Below are 24,627 nucleotides of genomic sequence, written 5' to 3'. Positions count from 1 at the left end.
ACCTGGGGATAAGCCGAGAATTTTAGGTGCAAAAACACACCCCAAAATTGGGTTCAGCTTATCCATGGATGGACTTATCCATGAGTATATATATGATAGTTTTTTTCCCCTCAGCTTTTTTAAAGTACCTGTATATACTTGTGGATAAGCTGACCCTTGAATTTTTAACCAAAATGCCATGAAAAGTGTGCCACCCATTTGCGAAAATTAAAACATTTTGAGGGTCAGCTTATCTGTGGATGGACTTATATATGAGTATATATGGTAAGTTGTGAAGTGGACTAGAAGGGATCATGACAGTCTGTGTTGTTTGTTGAAATCTGGATCTGAAATGGACAAGGAATATTCTCAGGGAAGTGAATATTCAACCCAGTTTGTATCAAGATTTACCCATATAGCCTGGCCCTATTATTAGGTGGTGTGAGACAGCCATCATAGGGTAGTGGCTACTGGAAGTGGCACTGCTGCCCCAACAATGTATCACCTAAATATTTTCCTTGCTCCCCAAGTATTCCTCCCTTCTGTGCTGAAAACCAGCGGCAATGGATGTGCCTAGGTGGAGGCTAGAGAACTGTCTATCAAGGATGCTTAGAGTTCTTGCATTGAGGAAGGGGTTGGACTGGATGGTCTTCCAATCTGAGGATTCAATTTGCAAGATGAAGGGGCAGGAATGTGATGGAAGACAGAGGTATATAGAGCCATCTCTATACAGACAGTTTTTAGTGATAGACGTAGAGGCTTGGCAATTCCTGTTGCTACCACTTTTGGTGTGTGTGGGGGTCACTTGGCATCTACTCCCTAATTCTGAAGTGTGTATGAGGGAGGGCTCTCAGATCCTGTGCTGCTTTTCTGGCGATTAAAAGGTCAAAATGCAAAAAGACAAACCAAAATTCTATAGCGCTATCTCCTGGCCATTCAGCCTTTTGTTTCTTCCTGTTAGAGTCAGACCAACCTCACGGGATAAACAAAATAAACCTTTATTTAAGAAAAGATATGTGAAAAATATATTTTAAACTTGAATTATTAAAAGCCAACATTCAGTGCCAAAGAAGATAAATAAAAACTGCCCAGATCATGGTCAACTGGTTAAAAACTATTTAAAACAAAATTGTAAAGATAATACAATGCTCCTGACAGACAACACTAGTCTCCTACAAATAGAGAGATCTGTGCCCAAAGTCTCTGAAAAGAAACAGGGGAGAGAGTTACAAATATTATTGCAGATCACAAGAAGTTCAATGGAAAAATATCTTTATAGTCCTGTTTTTCAAATAAAAAATTGAAATAACTTATACAGGGACATCAAGAACATGAGATTTAGCGCAACACAGTGAGTGGAAATTAAACTTAGTGCAAACCCCTGGTTAAGCATTTTACTTCTTTCTACTGAAATAGCAGGCTTCCTGAAGCAAGACTTCTGCTTTCTGGAGATTCCATGTTAATTAGGGGCTGCAGGGGAGAAAAAAACCCCATTCTTTACTCAACCTCTTACCACAAACTTCTCCATAGTACTGCCTTGCTGTCCTTCTGGAAGATGCTGAAGACTATGATTTTCCAGAGGGCTTTTGGGGCCTGATGCCATATATTGTGCTGGATTTTATTGCCTTGTCTTTATGTTGCTTTAATTGTATTTATTGTGGCAGTATACACATTTGAATAATAAATAAAATTTGATTAATAAAAAGGATGAAACCTTTTCTGAGTCCATTCTTAGTACACAGCTGAGAGTCATCAGTCCTCCTGTGGAATGTACAGCCTTCTGAGCCAGCCTGGCGCTTCTATGCTGTATAGCATTCTGAGTCGTATTTGGAGTCTCCATCTTTCCTAAGGACTGACTGATTTAGCTTCCAGATCAGGATCTGGGTCACTCAGTTAAGGCTGAGGAGTCCCTGAGGTGGAAGACTGTGACAAGGCAGGACTCAGTTCCATGGACTTTTCAAATTAGCTGAAGACATCTACTTGTGACTCAGCAGCAAACCTGGCATTATCTATGGAACAAAGGAGAATTGTTGCTTCTTTTTAGAGATATGAAGTAGAGACTAGTACATTAATAAGCTAATTTCTTAGTCACCTCTTATAAATATTTATCTAATACCCATAGTCTTACTGAATAAAGTTGTTTAAAATCTAAAGAAGTTACTAGCATAGAGGGCATACGATGATAAACCATAGCTTAGCTTATATTTGATAGAACTTCCCAACCTTTTAAAGAACTACTTGGAACTGGAGCAAAAGAAGAGCACACAATGCAGCGCAATGCATTGTGTGAATTTTTTTTCCTACGATGAAGAAAATGGAGTTGTTTGTCTGATTTGTTGTGAAGCCAACCCTCTGGGAGAATTTTTAATATAATTCCGTTAAAGTGGGAATAATTCAGTGTATAATGAGTAGTGATTTTATATCATCTGTAAGCGTGTATGTGACATACTATTATACTTTCTAGTTTCTATACTTTAAGAAATATATAAACATTTTAACATGGCACTATTACATGACACACAAATTTGTCGTTGATTTGGGAAAAGCGAGCACCTTCTCTTGCTCCAGTTCCAAGTAGTTCCTTAAAAGGTTGGGAAATTCTATCAGATATAAGCTAACTTATTACTTTATTTGTAAATTCTCTGTTCATTCATTGGAAACCTCATCTTTTAATATCTTTTTTTTTAGCCACTTATTGTTTTTAAAAATGTTCCATTGAAAATAATCATACAAAAAAAGTTTAAATAAATTCAGAATACATCCAGAAAATAAAGGAATTAAGCAGAAGAACTGCCACATTATTTAACCCCAAATGGCTGAACAAGTCACACCATGCGATTCTGCTGTAGTTGTTTCAACAGTCTTGTTCAGCCATCCTCAAAATCCTGGGGTCTTATGGCACCTAAACATATTACAATTTTGAGGTAACTGAATTTTGTGTGTGCTCGATTTTTTACCAGGTGCACAAGTTTTTATGAGTAGTGTGCCTGCGCACATGTGCACCCCTTAGAGAGAACATAGCTCAGAAGCAATTTTGGAGACATGTTTAATATTTGTATTTCCACTTAGAAATGTGTGTATTTTCTATAAACCACTCTTGACTTGCAAAATAATACTGATAACTTACTTTACACTTATCATTAACCTTCTTTAACCTCTTTTCCTCAAATACTGAAGGAATATTGTATTTCTTCATTTCAGTTGTTTTGTCCTCTCTCTTACCAGTTTTTCCCCAATCAGCAAGTCAATCTTCATCTGTCCAACTAGAAGAACAGAAATTTCAGAATGTATTTAAACTAGCTAGCAATATATACTTACCTATTTTTATCTAATTCTGATCACAAATATCACCTTTGACTGCACCTTTTATATCTGTAGACCCTGACATTTGTACTTTTGAATGTTATCCAAGACATTCCTTGGAAGTTAAGTAAAGTAAAATCCCTCTTCCAAGTAAAGATTCAGGACTGTCAGCACATATTCAGAGGAAGTTCACCTTCCACAAAAAGGAGTAACTTCTGTGATATAAAAATTATTTACCCATAAATGCAGCCTGAGCATAAAATGAGCTCAAAACATTAAAACAACAATGTATTTCTCTCTATTGTCAGATTGCTATGATTTCTTATACTATAGGATTTTTTGCACTCACAGCTCAGATTGATTTTCTGCTATGAACACACAGCTTTCTGTTTAATTTTTAAGGGGAAATAAGGATAAATAATCACAAGAGATCAGCAAACATTTTACCAGAGTGTTCTGCCATCAAGTCCCTTCATGGAAGAATGAAACATACCGTTAAGAGTTTCAATAGCTCATTTCTCAGAGTTTAACAGGCACTATTTTATGGCACCCATGTTGATAAATGTACTCACAGAAAACTACTATAATTCCCAAGGAGTTGGGAAGGGACTCTTTAAGACCATATTCAGAGTACTTCTAAATGCATAATATGTTCAATTTGAAACAAAAACATGCAACCCATTTACCCAGCTTTTCAAGCTATTAATGAATTACTTGATGGCAGATCAAACTTAAGGCTGTTTCTCCATGTGTTCATATATTTCCCTTTTGGGCAGATGGAATGTGCTAAGATATTGTTTTAATTGCCCTTATAACATGTAAATTCATGCAATTGTTGCCTAATCTGAAGCCTGGTTAGGTTGAAATTCTTAGGATGGGCCATGAGATGAACAGATGGTCCTATTTTATATAAGTTCATCTAGCTCTGCATAGTCCAACTGTAAACAATCTTTGCAAAATTCCCAAATATGCAGAATGAATTGTGTGCACGGTGGTTCTTTTCATGCATTATAATGAATTCATGGGTTGGAAGTAACTGATTCTTATGTTCATTAACCACATTCTGAAACATCAGTGAGCTGAGACTGCATGAACAGTCATGGACATTTATCATGCTACTGTAGTAAGCTATTTTTTAATCTGTTCAGATTACAGAATAAACATTTAAGAGGCTGTGGAGGGGATGTGAATGAAAACAGCACAATAAAGAACAAGTATGTTTAGTGGCCATGGAATGCAGGAACTGATTTTTGGGGAGGAAGGAGAAGGAGAATCAGATGTGATAATTGCAGCAAGAATGGAATAAATTGAAAAACACACTGCAAATATTAATAATTTCTAATGAATATAATTTTCATTCAGACTTCACAAGACCATTCTTGTCTCCTCTAACTCAGCCCCTTACATCCCTGTCACAATATGGTGCTCCTCTATACGGTTGGGAATACATTTCTTTGAACTCTCAGCTAGAGTTGCTAATAACCATGTAAGATGGGAATTCCAGAAATTTTAGCTGCAACAGAATTGGAGGGGCACTAGGCTTTTTTCTGCAAAATATGGGGTTGCCTCAAGCTGCAGATTCCTCTACTTTGCTATTTCAGCTACAGTTGCATCTGAATATTGAATGATGTACAAGTAAAACAGTTAGATAAAAATAAAATGGAGGCAGCACCAACACAATAAACACAAATATAACAGATAAAAATATAGAAAAAATTAAAAGGATTTTACTTTAGAGGTAAAGACTGTCTCAAATTGAGCCAGACTCCTGATGACTATATCAACTTTACAGTAAGATTTTATTAAAAATATCCAATAAATTGAAATTGAACATAGTTTTCAGAGTTTCATTTGTGGGGGAGGAGGTTTTCTCTAGATTAAGAATAAGCAATCCCTATGGAAATTTAATAAAACATTTTGTATTTGTTTTTACCATTTAAACAAACATTGGTAAAGGTTTTACTGTGTAAACTGTGTTGTACTGAATAAGATTCAACAGAATTTGTTTTCAGGAACATCTGTTAATTCTTCAGGTCATATCTTGATCCCTAGGGTTTATGAAGCCATTCTTCCTGTCACAGAAAAAGAAAATGAACTCAATAAAATGCTAATTTTGAGGAGGCCACATTTGAAATAAAAACTTGACACATAAAAAATACATGGTTAAATAGAACTTTTTCATTACTTATTACAGGATTTTCTGTTGCGATAACAAATTACACACCATTCTCAATAACTGATGAAGTAATATAGTGGTTAAGAGACTGGATTCAAAGTATCTTTGACAGCAATGGTTCCACATGTTTGAAGTATAGGAACTGTGTGATTTAAACAAAAGAGGAATATACATGAAACATAACAATTCCATGCTGTTTGGCCCCTGGTAGTCTGTCTGAGGCTTTTCTTTTCATCATCTTCCAATCTCAATTAACAGAAAAGTAACATCATAAGATGCAAAGAACTAAGGTTCAGCAAAATCTTCCAATGCAACCCTTCACTCTTCAGAGCTCCTACCTTTATGTGATTGAGGAACTAAGGTATTATTATGTATCTGGGGTATTAATTCTCTGCATCTATGTACTCCTAATTAAAAACCTATTCAGAAACAGTAAACACCTGAAAAACCTACATAGTGGCTAACACTAAAACAACTAACAACTACTAAGAGAGGCTGAACATTTTCCTCCCTTTGTATTATAGCTCTATGCCACCCCCACTGGGTAACTAGCATACACACGCCAATAGGTGGCAGTAAATAGCACAATACACAACACACAATAACAGGTGTTTTTCACATGATCTCTGTAGTCAAAATATTATTTGTTATTGTTGTAAAGATAACGGGATGAATCCTTTCCCATGAGAAAGAAAATCCTGACAGATTTAACATAAACTTCTAATTCCTTAACATTCTGTCAATATTTCAGAGTACAGGTAGATCTACATCAGGGTTTTTCAAACTTGGCAACTTTAAGATGTGTGGACTTCAACTTCCAGAATTCTGGGAAGTTGAAGTCCACACATCTTAAAGTTGCCAAGTCTGAAAAACACTGATCTACATGGACATGTTACCTCAGTGTTTCAATAAGCATAGAAACATACAATACAGGTTCCAACTCACTTTCTGGATGCTGCCAAAAAATCTGATTCCCTTTATGGATATTTATAGAAAGCCTATAGTCATCACATTTTCTTATAATAAAACATGTGTATGAGATGTTGCCATCAGTCCTTAATTTATTGCTAAATATTTTCTTTAAGTGAACCTCCAAAATCTATCTTGCCCACCTACTATTTCATATTTTATCAACAGACTTCTTGTGAATCTCACTATGCAGGAATAGGGCTTTTTTTTTAATGTATTGCTTTAAAGTTTAAAGGAATAATTATTAATATAGAATGCTCACTACCTGTCTCTGTCCACCCTTGGAACTCAAGACACTTTCTCTTAATCTGGAAATAAAATTGTAATCCCTGCAAAAGTAATTGGAAATATGTCTAAACCTTCAGTAGTGATAAAACAAACAGATTGCTGATCAAGTTTTTTAAAAACTTATTTTAAAAATAACTCTTGTTTGTGTTAAAACAACTTTACTGAATCACGATTCCCTCAATGGATGTGGTTAGCTGAGCAATGATATATTAATGGCATATCCTAAATTTATGTATTAATAAGGTCCAACAGTTCCAAAAGGACTTGCTTGACTGGGGAGCATCCATTATTTCTATAATTTTTCCTCTTTTAATTTTAGGCTCAATTTCATTGAAAGAACCAAACAAAATGCAGCTTTTCCTCCAGAAGCTGCTTTTTTGTACTGAATGTGACATGGTAATACCTTCAAAAATATAAGCTACATATATTCCTGTGTTGTCATGTTTTTACACTATGTTTCAGAAAAACAAACTTGTCATTATATAAGTTATTTTTGTAGAAAAAAATAAACAGATTAAATTTTTCAAAACTTCATTATGTTACTTAATCCATGTGTTCAAATGTTCTTTTTGTATTCTATGTACAATGCAGTATTGCAGATAGCTACTTAGGAGTCCCACACAATTCCATGGAACACTTTTACTTAAGTGTTTATACACATATAAGAAAAGGCTCTTAGTGCTGGAATTTAACTTGCAGCAAAATATACAGTCTTGAGGTCTCCTTTAAACTGCCTTAAACAAATATGATAGATATGTGCTTATATTATTTGGTACCTGCTATTGAGAATGTGTTTTGTTCAAGACCATCATATTATGTTGCTTCAGTTTGATTGGACATAGAGAGCTTAATTGACTTAACATTAGCAGTTTAGGCCTATACCACAATGGAGTATTGATTGGTAAAATAAATGGAATATTTTCAAACATGAAGGGGGAACATATTTTTGAACATCCCTCATTAAAAACGTACATAATAAAACTACCATATCATGGAGCATTTCTAGCCCATCCATCTGTGCCGTGAGTCTTCTACTTGCTGGAATGATCTTTCCCCCCTTGAATTGAGCATTCAAAGATGTTCAGGAGCCCAACACATGATTCAGTTGCATATATAAAAGAGACTTCATGGGCTACATAGTTGTAATCCAGAATATATCCAACATCTTCACAGATGTGTTCCTATTAAATACAATAGTGGAGAGGTCATTTATATGACAATCCTTATATTGGGATCTATCACTACTGTACAACATTTTCTGGGCAACAAACTGGTATACTAATACTATACTGTACAATGGTTAAAAATAATGGTATCATTTGAACACTGAAGACATAATCTTTCATAAGTCTCAGTGGTAAATAAATGAATTCACCTAATTTAAAAATACAGCCCAAAGAGCATAAATATATAAAAATGAAAAGAAAAGAAAAAAGAAGAAAAGAAAAGAAAAAAGAAAAAAAGAGAAGAAAAAGCAATCCCAGGTGTTTCTTATATAAATACCTCCCACTGTAGCAAGAAAAAGTAGTGAATCACAACATCTTCATTTTGTAAACTTGTGAATCTTCTATCAATTTCCTTTATGCTGTAATGCTACTCACAAATCGCATATAGCATTTTAAGAATATTGCTAGAAACAAATCCCTACTTTTTTTTTAAAAAGAGACACTAATGAGGAAGAGCTATCTATGTCCACTATACACCCTCTACTGGCTACATGAGTTTTTACAGAATCTTTTCTTAAATTCTAACCCTATATTTTTTGTTAGAACCAGTATTGGCATATTTACTTTTTAAATGCTTTCTTTTGCACTACAGTTCTTATTGCTTGATTCCAGAAGTAGAGAACTACAATTTTATATTTTTTTGTTGACCAAGAACTGTAGTCTCAGCAGAAAATGCTGGTTGTTTTTCCCTAAATAATGAGATAGCAAAGAAACAAGAACATGTAATAACTGGTCTCTCTATGATGACAACAAAAATCAAACCTAAGCTCACGTTGCTAGAACTGTTATAAACAAATGGACATATATCAGTTATTTGGCTGCAGACATATACTGGAACTATGCTTTGAATACAACACACAGTAAACTAATATAATTTCAGCTGATACATGAATTAAATAGCAAGGCAGAGACAAGTTAGCTTCACACTACATGCATATAAGTGTCCTAAGAGAATGGTTATTTATCTGTATTCCCACCCAAATTGTGTAGCAAAATCAGTTGCTATATCCATTCTATTTGAGAATCTGTGTATGAAACCTTTTTCCTTGCTGATGGGATACTAAATTCATAATTTAACCACATAGTGATGTTTTTGAAAAAAATGTACACAGTGCTAACCCACCAGAATACCTCATGCTATTGCATGGTATTAACTTTTAAATTAAATTGATATTTGCTATTATCTGTGCTATTAACTGATTTAAATGAATAGACTGAACTGAGATATTTCAGGAGTATTCATAATAATAATGATGAACCAGATCTCATGCATGACCTTATCTTATTCTGAGAACTGTAATCAACTCTAACTATCTGAAATAAGTAATCAGAAAATGATATTCTTTCGGTACTAAATATTGCATGACTCAGAACATATTTCAATTTTTCTGAGCTCTAATACACATGAAAACATACTATCTAATTTTCATCTTTATCTTTGCAACAAGACCAAGATGGCTTCTAAGACCAGTTTGTTTTTCACTGAGACTGATCAAATTGTTTCAGACAGATCAATACTACATTAACTTCACAATCAAATTCTATCCATTATCAGCATGCTGTTTTTAATTATTTTAGTGAGTCTCTTCATGTTCTCAATAGAATAAATGTAAGTGCTAACAGAAAGAGCAGCTGATTCCAGAAAATACCAAGATGAGCAACTACTTGATTATAGACAAATCAAAGCTGCAGAACAGATTAGTAAACTTACCTTTTTTCATAAGCAGTCATTATTTTCTGTTTAATTAACTTGTAACTTAGTTCTTAGTTCAAAAATGTAACTTCAAAACCATTTCCAGAGGGGAACTTGGCTTATGCTTTTGCAAAAAAAAATAAATAAAAATCTTGTAGTAGTTCAAAGACTAGAAAATCACTTCACATCACAGTCCTCTCCACAGGATGACTGAAATTTAATACGGAGAAAGGACACACACACAATTTTCTAATTGACTCAGTCCACTTTCTTGGGGTAGCACCTAAACCTTCAACGAAAATCCGGACGAGCACTAGATGGCATCAAAGAGATTCAGAAACCCCTAGCCTTTTGCTGCCATTCAGCGCTCGTCCGAATTTCTCCAGCCCCTCCATAAAGTAATCAAATGTACTGGTATGGCGCAGGTGTAGGTTGTTCGTACTTCGTTGTATATGTGCATGATCCCTTCCGAGACCAACGAAATCCCAGAATCTGTTCAGAGTTAACTATTAGTCTGCTAGGCCGTTGTAACGACAAAAGGTCCTCGAACATGTACAGAATGCATTTCTTTCTCACTGATATGCCAAGCACAACCCATCCCTTCATTTCTCAGAGGGCACGGGTTCTGGGACAGACCCAAGGCCTATCACGGGAGGTGAACACTAGCGCCACAACTGTCATAGCTTGCCTGTAGCAGCTCCATTTCGTGCTCCGGAGAAAGCCTCAAGGTACCGTTAAAAAAGTTTCATTTTAAAAAAAAAAATCGCGCACCGCCCCACGCCACTTCTGCCGCGGTAGCTGTCACGACGTTTCCGGTTTTCCCGCCCACACCTGTCGTAGGACGTTACGTATTACGCTCCGATAGTGACGTCTTACGGCGATTCTACGGCACGCCACTTGTGACCAAGATCATCACAAGCGGAGGAAGACGGCTCCCCCATCTGGTAAGCAAAGACCAACGGTTGGCAGTTACCGCGCGTTTCAGGAAGACCTCCGCATGTGACTATTATAGGAGTCAATCTGTGGGTCAGATGGTTTTCCCAGACTTTCACCGGACCTTTTTCCTTTCCGTAGGGCTTTTTGGGCCTTTCTGCTGCCGTCGTTTTTCCCCCCTTCCTCCTCGGTAATGGGCTGGAAGGTAAAAAAAAAAATACAAGTTTTTGGCCAATCAGTACCCGTTGCCGCCACCCGAGGCTTATGAACGCATTTCTGAGTGGTTGGACAAGGAGGGCGGGAATATAAATATACATAGCGATTGGCTAACGCTGCAAGACTTTTCGTCCATATTTTAAGCGGGGGGGGGAAGAGGTCATGTCTCGAGTGCGCATGCGAGAGAATAATTATGTACGACTTCTGTCGTAGTGCGCAGGTACCAGGTGCGACAACTATTCTCCAGAAATGCTAAAGCAAAGTATCCGAGAATAAAAGTTTCTAATGGCTAATTCAAGATACCAGATTTGGAATGCAAAAATCAGGTGACCGTGAAGTGGCAACAAGGAACGCAGAAAACACTAATTCTGTGCTGCTGTCTAGCAAATCAGATCTGGAAGCCTTTACTAGGCACAAATATAGACCATTTGATTTATCTAGTGAATAGTTGGAAATGAAGAGCTTAGAGCAGAGCAGTGTTTCTCAGTCTTGGCAACTTTAAGATGTGTGGACTTCAACTCCAACTTCAAGATTCTGGGAGTTGAAGTCCACACATCTTAAAGTTGCCAAGACTGAGAAACACTGGCTTAGAGTACACACTCTGATTAGATGTCTGTCATTCTGTCAAGATTTCTGTAAAAGTCTGTTTTATGAGTAGATCCAAAGGGAGAAGTGGAGCCAGATGAAGGATCCTGCATACTGAATTAAAAAGTGTGCAGCATTATGGGACATTTGGCTTAGTCGTAATAAAGATCTTTTTTCAGTATCTTTAAAACATACTCAGATGCACTTAACATTAAACATTAGTTTAGTGGCAACATTTGGATGAGCTCTGAGGCCTGCCATTCAAGACTTCGGGAGGCTTCCAGTCGTGGTTCAATAAGGCTAAACAATATGCAGCCACACCGAAACCTTATGAAATCTTAATAAATCAAAGGTCAAGGAAGGACACAGCACTGGTATCCTAGAATTGTCTTTTGTGTTAAGGGCATTGCCCCCTAAATTGCTCTCTTCAAAACAGCCCAAGCAATGCTGGTACAGAATGTCCCAGCCTTTTGAAACAGCAAGATTCTCTGCATTTCCTGGGGCAAATAATCTGCTTAGCAACTTCCTTCAACCTGGTTGTTATATGGTGGGCTTCAACTTCCATAATCCCTTTGCCATAACACCATTCTATTTCTGTTCTGTCATCACAGTTGTAGCTCAGTGTATTTTAATGGTTTTAGATTGGGGAAGGCTGAAACAGAACAACCAAAGCAATTCCATACTGAAACTGGGCTAAAAAGCCAAACTGGTGTCAGTGGATTCTGTTGTATTGTCATAGCCTTCTGACACAGGAGAATCTGCAGATGTTCTTCAAGCGTATATGGAAACAATTCTGAGTTTTGCATAGTTCCTATTAAGAGAATGTGATAGCAGTGATCTATGAGATTCATGGTAGTAGTTTTCAACATCCAAATAATGAGATGTCAGCAATAGTGACCAGGTACTATAATATCAAGGAAAAAGCTCGAATCCTGATAACTACCTGGATGTATCTATGTGGTTTTCTTGGCAACAGAACAGAATGCTTTACAATTTATTTCTTGCAGCATGATTTTTGACTTCCCAATATGATTCACCACCTAAAAAGAGATGCTTGGTAAACCTAAGAGCTTGGTGTGGACTTATATTTTGAATAAAAATGGATGTAGAAGAATATTTATTGTGAAATGTATCTTCAGCATACTTGGACCCCTCACGTATGTTGCTTGTTGTATACAGTAGTTGTAAAGATTTGTATTAGGGTTGTGCAGTACTCAGCTTTGTTCGGAAAAATAATTTTTTGGAGCACGCAGGGAAGCTCACATAGCACCTGTTGGAAACTTCTTATAGCAGCTGCACCTTTTCCTGGGGTTGTGTGGCTGCCATTCCTGGTACAAAATGGATTGGGTTTAAGAATTTGCTGACAAGTGATGTGGGTGCACTTCAAAGCACCTTTTTTTCTTTGAATCCAAAATGCTATATAATCCCAATTTGTGTATTTAAAAGCCAAGGAAGTGTAAATGTAAAATAGCCATGTATATTTTTAATTATTGGCATGATGTAGTTATACAACCATCCAACACTCTGCACGTTTGTTCATGCACTTGTATGAAAGGAACTTACTCAGCTTTGTATGAAAATGCCCTTTACTTTAGAGATATTTGTACTTGTGCTTTAAATGCATATGGTTCAATGAAGTTGCACAACTATGTAAAATGTATTATAACATTACTGAGGGACTGCCTCGCCCCCACGGTTTCAACCCGTCCCACCCAATCTCACAGAGAGGGCATGCTCTGGACCTCCTCAGCAAAAGAACTCTGACTAGTGGAGTCCAGAAGGCGGGCCTTCTCTGCTGTAGCCCCCGCCCTTTGGAATATCTTGCCCCCGGAGGTGAGACAGGCACCCTCACTCCCGGCCTTTCGGAGGGACTTGAAGACCTGGCTCTGCCATCTAGCCTGAGGTGGGGAGGGAGGTTATCAGAAATGGGGGTGGCTAGCCCCCTAGAGGCCTGGTGTTGCTTCCATCGGCCTCTTGGATTTTTTCTCTTCCTTCCATTTTGTGTAAATGTGTTTTTCTTTTTTATAAATTTTAATTATGTATTTATTTGTTTTAATTTGATGTAAACTGCCCAGAGTCCCCATTGGGGGGAGATGGGTGGGGATAAGTCTACTAAATAAATAAATAATCCATCCATCCTACCTGGGACAGGAAGATCTTGCTACAGTGACTCATGCCCTCATCACCAGCTGTTTAGACTACTGCAGTGTGCTCTACATGGGGCTGCTTTTGAACCTGCAGTTGGCTCAGAGTGCAGCGGTCCTTGTGCTGACTGAGGTTTGCAGATGGAAGCACATTATGCCAGTGCTATAAACCTTATACTGGTTGCCAACAGGCTTCCTGGTACAGTATAAAGTGCTGGAACTAACCCCCAAAGCACTACATGGCTTGGCACCTGGTTATCTGCAGGTATTCACCCTCTCATTGGAACTGGCCTGGCCAGTTCGATCTACCTGGGAGAAACTATTAGTAGTGCCAAAGTTCCAGGAGGTGAGGGGGACGGAGACTCGATGGTGCTGCTTTTCAGTGGCCATGTCTGTTGTTTGGAACGGCTGTTGTACACAGATAACTTGGTGAAGGAGTGAAGGAATGCAAAAACTGTTAAGAGAAACTACATGACAACTCAGTCCTGGGAAAGGAGAAGGCATAAGAAAGAAATTCAAAATAACTCTGTTTTGATTCTGCTTAGTATAAGAGGGGGCAGAGGGATATTCTGGCAGGCTTTTGAGATTCTGTTATTATACCCTACATCAGTAAAGTGGCATTCTTGAAATCCTGACCTGGCCTACCTCAAAGGGTTGACAGCTGCTTAGCATTTGAGCCTTGATTCAATCTTGGTTTGATTATAGTTTGGTTTGGTTAAGTTTATTCTATGTTGATTAGTTTGTGGATCTTTTATTTGTATACTTTTGTTTATTGTATATTATTTCTTATGTATCTTGTCTATGAACTGCTGAAAATTCTTAGGGATTTGGCAATTTGTAAATGTAATATATAATAATAATAATGGTCATTGTTTCAAGCTGTCATATAGTTTAAGTAAGAAACAGTATCAAGCTTTTAGCGCTATATTGAGGCACTCTACTTTAAACCAGTTGCAAATGTAATTACAGTCTTGTACTTTAACTTGGCTATATTTAATGCATTGTTAAATCTTAGTTATAGACATTGCACAAGGACAAACATTATGGATGTTTTTCAGGCTATATTATGAAACAAACTAGATTCCCCAATATGGGCATAACCCAATATGCCAATTTTAATTCCCAGAATTCCCTTTGAACTTTGCTTTTGATGGCAGTTCTGAATCAAAGCTGACACACTTGCAGGGCATCTACATTAAAGAAGACTGGCACAGAATTTTTAAAACATGCATATTTTGCTTGAGCAAAGTGGGTGACTATGTTCAATTCACTTTCAGGACACCTTTTGAACAGATGTAACTTTAAAAAAACAATGATGGTGTCATACAAGCTATTTGAAAATTATTTTGAAACATATTTATTTAATAATGCTGAGACGTATGCATACATTGTACATCCATATAGTTCTCTTGGCAACAGTACAGAAGTAGTTTGCCTTTGCCTTCTGGAATTTGTTTGTTTACTGCAGGGGTTCTCAAAGTACGGCCCACGGGCCGGATACGGCCCGCCAGGGTCATTTATCCAGCCTGCCTGCCTGATTGGCCGCCGCTGCTGTCTGTCAGAAGCGGAAGTGTTGGGGCTGTGTTGGGAGCTGCAGGCAATGCACGAGGAGGGAGATCGCAGAGCCGGACTATTCTACATGACAGGTATGCCGGGTCCGGCGGCTCTCCTCCTCTCATGTTTTTTTCAAACTATAGTCCGGCCCCCCAACATTCTGAGGGACCATGAACTGGCCCCCTGTTTAAAAAGTTTGAGGACCCCTGGTTTACTGACTTCCCAAACTAGACTGTAACCCTGGTATTTCCTGGTGGTGTCCCATCCGAGTACTGGTTTCAGTTTACTGAGGCTTACATTGGGCAAACAGGTTTAGTTGCTACATCTCTGTATTCTGTGAGTGATCTTCTATACAGTTTTCTGCTACAAATTCGTTGGGAATAAATGTGTACCTACAGTTGGAATGCACTGTCTAACAGGATGCATTTGACCAAGAATTAAAGTATGGCGGTTGGCACAAATGATGTTTCTTCTTTTGGGATGAAGCAGTTAGTTAAAAAAATTCTCTGGGAATTGTTTAATTCAGAATGTATTCTCTGCGTGGAAAAAGACATGGGCATAGGGTTACCAGATGTCCAGCAAAAGGAGGACATGTCCTCCTTTGTTTCCTCATGTCCTCCATCCATCAGGCATAACCTAAAATCAAATATTGTCCAGCCTTTTGAATATCTGCAAGCTACCTGAGCAGCTTTTCTCCATAGTTGGGGCATGGTCCAACCACAGGAATAATTAACAAATAAAAATAAAAAAAGCAGTTAAAATTACAGAAAAAGAATAAAATCAGCATATACCATAATATATTAATGAAAATAATGCTATCCAATTATAAAAGCCTAAACTTATCTGTCATCTAATTTTATTGTTAAGATTTACAGTAAAACAACTGCCTTTCCCAGCACTTGCTCACTACCATTTCCACCACTCAATCTACTTTATTGAAGAAATAGGTTTTCAAATCCTCCTTAAATGCATCCAAGGATATGTGGAGCTAGAATAAGGGGGAAAGAGAATTCAATTAATTCAATGTTGTGCAAGTGAATTTTGCTTGTGTAATGTGGCTTCTGCCTCCTCTCCTCCCTTCTGCAGTTTTGAATACACTCAAAATTCAGTGTATTGGTTCAGTGAGTTGGGAAACTTTTTAGGATATATGGGGGGAGATCTACAAGAGCACAGGGGAATTGCTCTGCTCCCTTTCATCCATGGAAACTATTGGATTCTGCCCTCTGGCCCAAATATAACATTACCATATCAGTAAGTACAGTTAATTTAAGTAATATCAGGCATTTAAATAAGCATAAGGTACACCAATAACTTAGTGAAGACCAGTAATATCAACACTGTACTTACATTGTTAAACATTTCATTCATAAAGTCATAGCAACTTTGCCCTCTTCAGATTTGAAGCAAAGCAAGGAGATGTACAACAGATCAACTATAAGGCACTTCAGCAGCAGAAAGATACTTTCTGGTTGCTTGGATCCCACATCCCAAGCTGAAAAATGGCATCCTGTCCTTCTGGCTATTCTCTTCTTGGCACAGGAGAGGGTAGATGAAGAAATCCTTGCCCAGGGTTGTGTGAAAGGAAACACAAATAATTATAAAAATAATAATTTAGTTTTAGAACCCACTGTCTCCAAGAGCTCAAGGTGGATTATATGGGGGGGGGGTCTCCTTTCACTTTATCCTTATAACAACAATACTTTGAGGTGGGTTCGCCCACAGATACCTAGTGAGTTTCACTGCCCAAGAGTGGTATTGAACCTGTGTCTCCCCAGTTGTAGTCCAAAATCTGAACCAGCATATATCATGCTGGTCCTTGATATATGCAAATCTCATATATGCACTCCTCAGAAATAATCCTGAGGCTGACTATTAGAATTCCTGATGAACAGAAGATTTTTGATGGTTCCTTGTGTTGGCAGCTGTCAAAATGTTGGGCTAAGAGTGAAGTAGGAAATAGCCAGACTCTGGCTGATTTTGAACACTGTGCTAGGTCAAATGTATTTTGTTGGGTTTGATTTTCGTTTTGCACAGTGTGTGAACCCAGCCAGAAATGTTTGAACTGGGGGTAGGGGGAAGCAAAACTTAGCTCAGTTCTGCAGTTTCATGCTGGGATTTTAGCTTGTTGCTCTTGGAACAAATTTTATAAAGAATGGTTTGTTCTTTGCTTCTTTCTTTTGGCTTAGAAAACAAGCCAAAAATCCTGGTTTGAATGACATGTCTAGCAAACTATTGACAGATCCCAATGTGTAGGATCCAGAATCAACAGTCTGATTAGTGAGTACCAGCTGCCTGCATTTTTTTGTTGCCGAGCCAACATTCTGCTTACTGCAGTGTTGTCCAAACTTGGCCACTTTAAGATGAGTGGACTTCAACTCCCAGAATTCCCCAGCCAGCCATGCTGGCTAGGGAATTCTGGGAGTTGAAGTCCACTCATCTTAAAGTGGCCAAGTTTGGACAACACTGGCTTACTGTGTTGTCTGAATAGAATCTCTGGTTTCTATTTGTGAACTGCGTTGGTTTTCAGTATGCTTCCAAGTACAATTCAAGGTGCTGGTGTTTACCTTTAAAGCCCTTCGTGGCTTGGGACTGGGTTACTTACAGGACCGTGGTATCCACCCATCCTTTTAGATCTGGCAGGAGAGGCATGTTCTGGGTCCCATCTGTGAGGGAGTGCCATTTGGCACGACTAAGGAAGAAAGCCTTTTCTGTTGTGGCACCTGCCCTCTGGAACATCATCCCCCTCCCCAGTGATCAGACTCACCCTGACTCTGCTGACTTTTCACAAGGCTTTAAAGACCTGGTTTTGCCTGGAGCCCTGATGGTGTGGGTGAGCCTGTTTCTTGGTAATGCTAACTAGGATGATAATTAATGTAGTTGTGGGTTGGTTGTGTGGCTGCTGTTTATGTTATTTATAATTTTATTTACTGTTTTAATTCTCTTTTTAATTGTTAGCTGCCCAGAGTTATGTACTTGAGATGGGTGGCCTTTTAATTTTAATAAATAAATATCATGCTAACCTGAAGACAATCAACCACATTGTGACTTAGCACAGTATGTAAACTCTTTTTTAAACTGGGCTTGTATGCTGTTGTTTAACATGCTCATCCTGATTAATGCCTAAATTGATTTTGTGGATGTGATTAAGCATCCAATCTTTGTTTTAGTAATGCTCATTTTGACATATATATATGTCGCAGATGTCTCCTTCTCTCTGTGTGTTTCTTTCATTGCCTTTTTCCTTTTGTTCATATTTTTAACTTTAAATCATTTATTAGTTAAAGCTGATAAGTTAATGAAGAGTTTTCCTTAAAATGTTGTCTGTCAGTGCCTTGAATTTATGTGGCAAATTGTAATGCATATTACCTCAGTTATACTTATCTTAGAATACCCATTTTACAAATTCTCTTAAGGAGCAAAAGAGCAGTTTGGCTATTCAGAATTAATGAAAAGCATTGAGTTTTAATGAGGGGAAAGTAGATAACAGGTTTATGATAGTATCCTGAAAATGCTGCACATAGGGAAATGGGAAGACTGATTTTCCTTATAGTAATAGCCACCAAATTATCCAGCTCCATTTGAGTCCTTTTTAAAAAATTTGAGATGGCTTTGTTGTTGATTAGTTAGCTATGTTGGGAAATCGAAGTGGAAAAGCACTGCTGTTACCATTCTCCAGTCTGGGGCCTAATCAGCTTTAACCTCCAAGCTAGCTGAACCAGCAGGCAGAGCTGTAAGAAGTTCCATTGAAATCCTGCCTCCTTCTCCTTTCCTTGGCCATTTACAAGCCAGTTCCCCCAGCATTCTTGCAGAAATGTTTTTTATCCATGCTTCATAGTTCCTTCTTGATTCTGATTCTGCAGTAGTACTAGTGGCTTGATACTGGTGGGGAGCAGGACTGGCTTGGCTTTTCCCATACCCTGTCTTTTCTGCAAGACTGAGGTATGGATGAAGGCAACCTTCTGTGATGGAGGAAGGCAAGAGTTGGCAGAACTGTTTTTGTTCTCCAGCAAGAAACATGGCTGTAGTTGGGGGCAGAGGGGCTAACATCACCGTGTTGAATCCTGAACCTTAATGTTACATAAACTACCAGATGAAGTGAGGGCTCTGTTTCTCACACTTGCCCTTTTAGCCATTTGGCATGTTGTAGTGACTTCCATTATAGTCAGCCTCTGCATCCTCTGGATTATTTGTCTTGGAATGACAATTGGATATATCATGGTTGTTCCTGGTAAGTTTGTCTGGAAACTAGTGCTCTTCACCCAGATGGGTAGTGCAAGAGTTTGTTTGAAGTACTGATAAAAGTACTTTCAAAGTGTTGTACAGTCTGGAGTCAGATTATTTAAACTAAGGGTGGGTAACCTCTAGCCTGCAACTTTGGGGACAGTTAGTGGGTTAAGGGCCAAAATGAGTATTAAGCCTTAACCCTCTCCCCCACCCCCAAAGAAATCAGGCCAGTTTCCCCATTTTTGGAAGATTTAAAGGGGGAAATTTTAGACCAAGCAAAATCCAAAAATGCAAGGGAATTCTTGAAAGCTTGTATTCAGACAAGGCAGCAATTAACAAACACATAGAGATCAACATCTATACACTATTCAAAAGAGATAAAAGACCAGAACAGCTTCTCATCAGCAATTATCACCAAGATAAGCAGACAAGCAAGCAGCAAACAATACCCTAATCAAGGAACTACCAGAGGAACAAAACAAAACCCCCACCAACACTGGTAGGGCATGCAAGAGTATATAAACAGAGAGCAAATCCCATCCCATTCCAGCACTGAAGATGTTACCTAGCCAAGTAATGAAACGTTTGCAGGAAAAGAACCAAGCTCAGAGAACCCCAAAGACTCCGAAGGGGGAAAAACATACTTGCTGGTCCTATAGTTCTCCCTTTGACCACCACTCCTAAAAAATGCACAAAGAAAAAAAAAGTCTCAAATTCTGCCTACATAAAGTCATCACTGGACTAAAATTTAATCCCCAGAGTTGCTTTTTACACACGACCCTTTCTGTTTGTTGAGATCGTTAATGGAATTCCTGCTCCATGATATACCACTAACAGAGATGTCTTTAGTGGTAACACCAGATTTTTTTTTTTTTTAATAGTAATGCCTTGACTAGAGCTACTAATCTGAATAATTAGTATATGAATAATGAAAGAGTTACAACCACCTCTAGTAATCTACTGATTATCTGGCTTTTTACAACCTGGATATGGTAGCTCTAGCCTGGGACTTTCACATGGTTTATCCATGTCATTTTTTATTCTATACTGCTTTGAATTCTTTGGCCAGAAAACTTCAGGCATTTCTAAGAAATGCAAATAAAATCTTAAGCAAAATCCAGATTTTTAGGTGGGGATTGTAGAGGACAAGGCTTATAGATGCAGGCTACTGGTTTTGGCATGTTTCACTCTTTATTTTTCTACCAACAAGTTCAAGGGAAAAACGCTACTCTCCTCCCTCTCTCCCAATTTGGCTGACAATCTAAAGAATGAAGGATTTGGAAACTGTACATATTTCCACTGGCTGGCTCATTTGCCCTCTGTCTTGAAGTATTGGTTCATAGTATAAGTGCAGAATAGTCCATATTAAGAGGTAAGCATCTTTACTAATAGTTGTGTATTACAATTGAACAGGCAAGTAGCTTAGATTTATGGTAAATCTAGTGAGGACAAGGCATCACCACTTCTGATGCTTATTTGAAGATTGCTTTTTGAATTTGCTGTGTGTGCACACGTTGCGCTCCTGTAGTTAGCAACACTACTGAAAGGATCCAAATAGAAGATGACAGTTTGGTAACAAACCTCCCAAGATTCATGAATTTTATTATTATATACATGAAACTTTTGAATTTTTGACAACTTGTTTTCTTTCAAGAAGATGAATATTATAGGATAAGTGTGAATTGCACTGCAGAATTCTAGAATTTAGATGAAAAGAAAACCACAGTGCCTGGAGTATTTATTCTTCTGAGCTAAGCTGTTTTGCATGCATGGTGAGGATATAGTTCTCTTTAGGGACAGGATGATTTCAGAGATTGGATTGCGGATGATGGGGGTAGCCCCATTTCTGATTTTCTTCTTTCCATGTAACATGTAACAGAATTCATTTGATGATGTGATGTCAGCAAGTGATGGGATGTTAGTTTTGCTTCTCTGCATCACTGGCTGCCATTTAGTTCAAGAGAAAACCTCTTTTTGCATAGATTGGGTCAAGAAAGAGCTTCCATGGCTAAGGATAGATTTGAACCTGAATCACCACAGACCTAGTTCAACACATTAACTGTGACACCTCATTGGCTTTATATTTTCAGTTGCTTTAGTGCCCCTATATTACATGTTCAGCTTATTTGTAAATAAAATGGATTGTTAAAAACATAGTCTTTGCTTTCAAAGAAAATGAGATCTGTGGGCTGTCCCTGTACTTTGTATAAGTAGGTGTATCATAAAGCATCATGCTGAGTAAGTATAAGAGTAAATGAAGAGTAGATCCAGTTGGGTTAAATTCTCAACCTACTGTGAATAAGCTTTGCTAAACTTGGAGAAATTTACCTGAAAGTAATGTATAGGACTATATTTTTTGGTTAATTCAACTATTTTAGTTTTATATCTGTTGAAAAGGATCTGAATTTTACAGGATGCTTATTTTTCTATGTGGTTATTCTATAATATATCTGTTTCTGTTTCTTGGCAACATCTTTGAATTTTACCTGATACACTGCCATAAAACATTAGGATAGTATTTGTATGGTATTTAGATTTTTATATAGGACTGAAAGCACATTATAAGTGAGTAAATAAATCATACAGTAAAAAAAGCTTGAAATGGAGTAGATTTTCATGAAAATGAATTTTTTCCCCCAGGAAAATGGACTATGTGCAGGATAATAAACACACAAGTAGAAAATAATACTGCCAAGTAACCATTATGAAACCATGGTGGAAGGCAAAGGGCTTTCTAAAAACAAAACTACATACAGAATGTTGTTTTATAAAACAAGATCTTCAGTGCGTAGTAATTTGTCTGATCCATCAGAATTGTTCAGTATGGGTAATTTCCAGAAAAGCTAGACTCCTGATAAAACAGTTAACTCCCTGTGGGAGTTTGTTCATCAACAGCTGATGTCTATATTCCTTACGCTTGTAGTGATTGCAATCTGAGTGAAGATACTGAGATTCACAATTTTTTGAGACATAGAAATTTCAGATGTTTAAATACTTCACTGTTCTACTTTTAGCTAACATACTTTTTTTTGCTGATGTCAGGTTTTCTCAATATCTTGGCTCTTGCTGTCTTTCATTACACTTCATTTTTTCATATTTATTTTTTCTTCTTTGTTGTACTTTCTTCTCTCTAGCTTCCTCTTAGACCTTTAAACAAAAGGATATGGTAATATATATCCTAATAGGAAGAAGGCACTGTTTAACTCAGTTGGAGTGCCACTAATTCAACTGCCAAACACAACTGCAGCACAGCATGCCTTTTAATTTTTAAATAAAATGGAAACTTTGCATTCTAAATTTAGGGCTTTATAACATTTATATAAGAGAGCAGTATTTTTCCATGATTCCAACTCAAAATGAGTTAGAGAGCAGTATGGGATTGATAATTATTTTATTGATTTATCTATCTATTTTAATGTTATACCCCACTCTTCAATCCAAGTAAAATTCCCAAAGCTGGCTACATAAAAACAGTTAAAAACAGCCAATAAAACAATTCAAATAATTGAACTTAAACAGAACAATTTGTTAAAAGTAAATTACTCTAAATCAAAGTTTAAAGAACTAGGCAAATAAAAAAGGTACCAGGCACATAGTCCTTAAAAGGCAAAAGAAAACAAAGAATAGAAATGACGAATCTTTAATTTATTTGTGTATCACTTTAAAAACAACACTTTGCATTGCACCTAATGACAAACTGGGAAGCTGGTAGAGTCCTCTATCATGGATCTTCCATGAAGGTAACCAGGCTCCTCCCAGTCTTAAACCTGGATTGAAATGATCCAGCTACTTAGTGTCATCCAAGAGTGTTTGCAGTTGACAACCTCTAGAAACCATCTTGCTTGGATGGATGGATGGATGGATGGATGGATGGATGGATGGATGGATGGATGGATCAACAGATAGATAGGTAGAATCTAAGGCCAGTATTTAGGGTCAAAGAAAGCAATTTAGTTTAAAAGTGGCTTCAAAGGAGCTGAGGCCATGAAGTTTTACATAGCCATCTATTATCTAAATTCAGCAAGTCAATTTTCATTTCAGATGTTACAAGCAAGAACTCAGTGTATAGATGCTAAATTGTGAGCTCTTCAGCAACTGAATCTGCTCATGAAAAGAGCAGCCTCTGGATGTACTTACTTATTGGGGTAGGTAATGTGGCATCTGTGGGTCGAAGTAACTCTAGCTTCAAAGTGGGAAATATGCTTGAATATAACAGCAAAGACGAAGAAGGCTCCTAGATGTTTTTCTCTGTTTTTATGCTTATGTGAATTCTTACATGAAAAACCTTCCATGTTTCTTTGTTTTCCAGAGGTGGTTGTGCTATTCTGTAATAATGTTTTATGGTTTTTATAATAATGTTTTTATGATTAGATATAGAGGTTTCTCATTTTTCTACACCTTAGAGCAGTATTTCTCAATCTCAGCAACTTTAAGATGTGAAGACTTCAACTCCCAGAATTCCCCCAGCCACCATGCTGGCTGGAAGAATTCTGGAAGCTGAAGTCCACACATCTTAAAGTTGCTGAGGTTGAGAAACACTGCCTTAGAGGCATTCTTAGCTGATAAAATAGTACATGACTATAGCCAAATGTTTTGTTTAGGAATGTGCCCACCTGGCCAGAAACTTCCACTTAGTAAGCTGAAGTGGATGAGATCATCTTAAGGGGCTAGAGGAGAAGGTATGGAGCATCCTCCTCAGTTTGCCTCTTGTCTGTGGTCACATCTCCCTTGCAGCCATTTTATGATAAGTTCCACAACATGCTCTCAAAATTCCAAATACGTACAATGGCTCAAAGGGATTTCAACTTCCACTTTAAGGAGGAAGAACAGTTAGCTTTCCCAGTTACTAAATTCTCTGTCGTTTGACTTTCCCTGCTCCCTAAAATCTGCTCAGTTTTATTTCCACATTAGTCACAGACCATACAAAATAGCTTAGAACCATTGGACATAATGGATGGGAGCTTCTCTGTCCAAGCCAGTTTACATGTTGCACTACAAGTTGTTTTTGTATTCTTGTTAATGTTAGAATATGTTATTTTATAACAGGTTCCAGTTTTCTGTCCTCTTTGATGGAGCTTAGATCCTTGAACAGGAATATCATGATAGGCTTACAGCAGCTCCTATATATTCATAGTCTGCACAATACAATTTATGTGCTACCAGGGAAGTCTTAGTCTTGTTGGTTCCTCAGCATTAAAAGACCTCTGATGATGAATTACTTGTGTATTGTGTGAATAAACATTTTCAACATCATTTGAAAAGAATAAGGACAGTGAAGCGAGCAGAAATGAGTAAGTTGTAGCTTTAAGTTGCAGGCTTCCAAACTATTTCAGTTTC

General features: G+C 37.6%; 1 protein-coding gene and 1 long non-coding RNA gene across 4 annotated transcripts in view; one reads left to right on the top strand and one right to left on the bottom strand.

Annotated features, from left to right (window-relative positions):
- Positions 1-981: 981 nt before the first annotated feature.
- Positions 982-10,751, bottom strand: LOC148213715 (uncharacterized). 3 transcript variants are annotated; one of them, XR_015794052.1, is made up of 5 exons: positions 9,653-10,751; positions 7,688-7,896; positions 5,216-5,354; positions 3,107-3,242; positions 982-1,988 (listed from the first exon to the last, which is right to left on the bottom strand). It is a non-coding gene; the product is annotated as an uncharacterized LOC148213715 (long non-coding RNA). The 3 variants fall into 3 exon arrangements; XR_015794053.1 differs by having other exon boundaries at positions 3,202-3,242; XR_015794054.1 differs by having other exon boundaries at positions 7,701-7,896.
- Positions 10,515-24,627, top strand: part of ZNF407 (zinc finger protein 407) — a 388,214-nt gene continuing 374,101 nt past the window's right edge. Inside the window, exon 1 of the mRNA XM_088130851.1 lies at positions 10,515-10,578. The gene's annotated coding sequence lies outside the window, so the exon portion shown is untranslated. The remainder of the gene's footprint in view (positions 10,579-24,627) is intronic.

Source organism: Python bivittatus, unplaced genomic scaffold (genome assembly GCF_059951505.1).
Source record: "Python bivittatus isolate LINGU-HERP-01145 unplaced genomic scaffold, Pbiv_v1 ctg000840_np1212, whole genome shotgun sequence".
NCBI lineage: Eukaryota > Metazoa > Chordata > Lepidosauria > Squamata > Pythonidae > Python > Python bivittatus.
The sequence above is the reverse complement of the archived record's forward strand: the minus strand, read 5'-3'. Positions and strand labels throughout refer to the sequence as shown.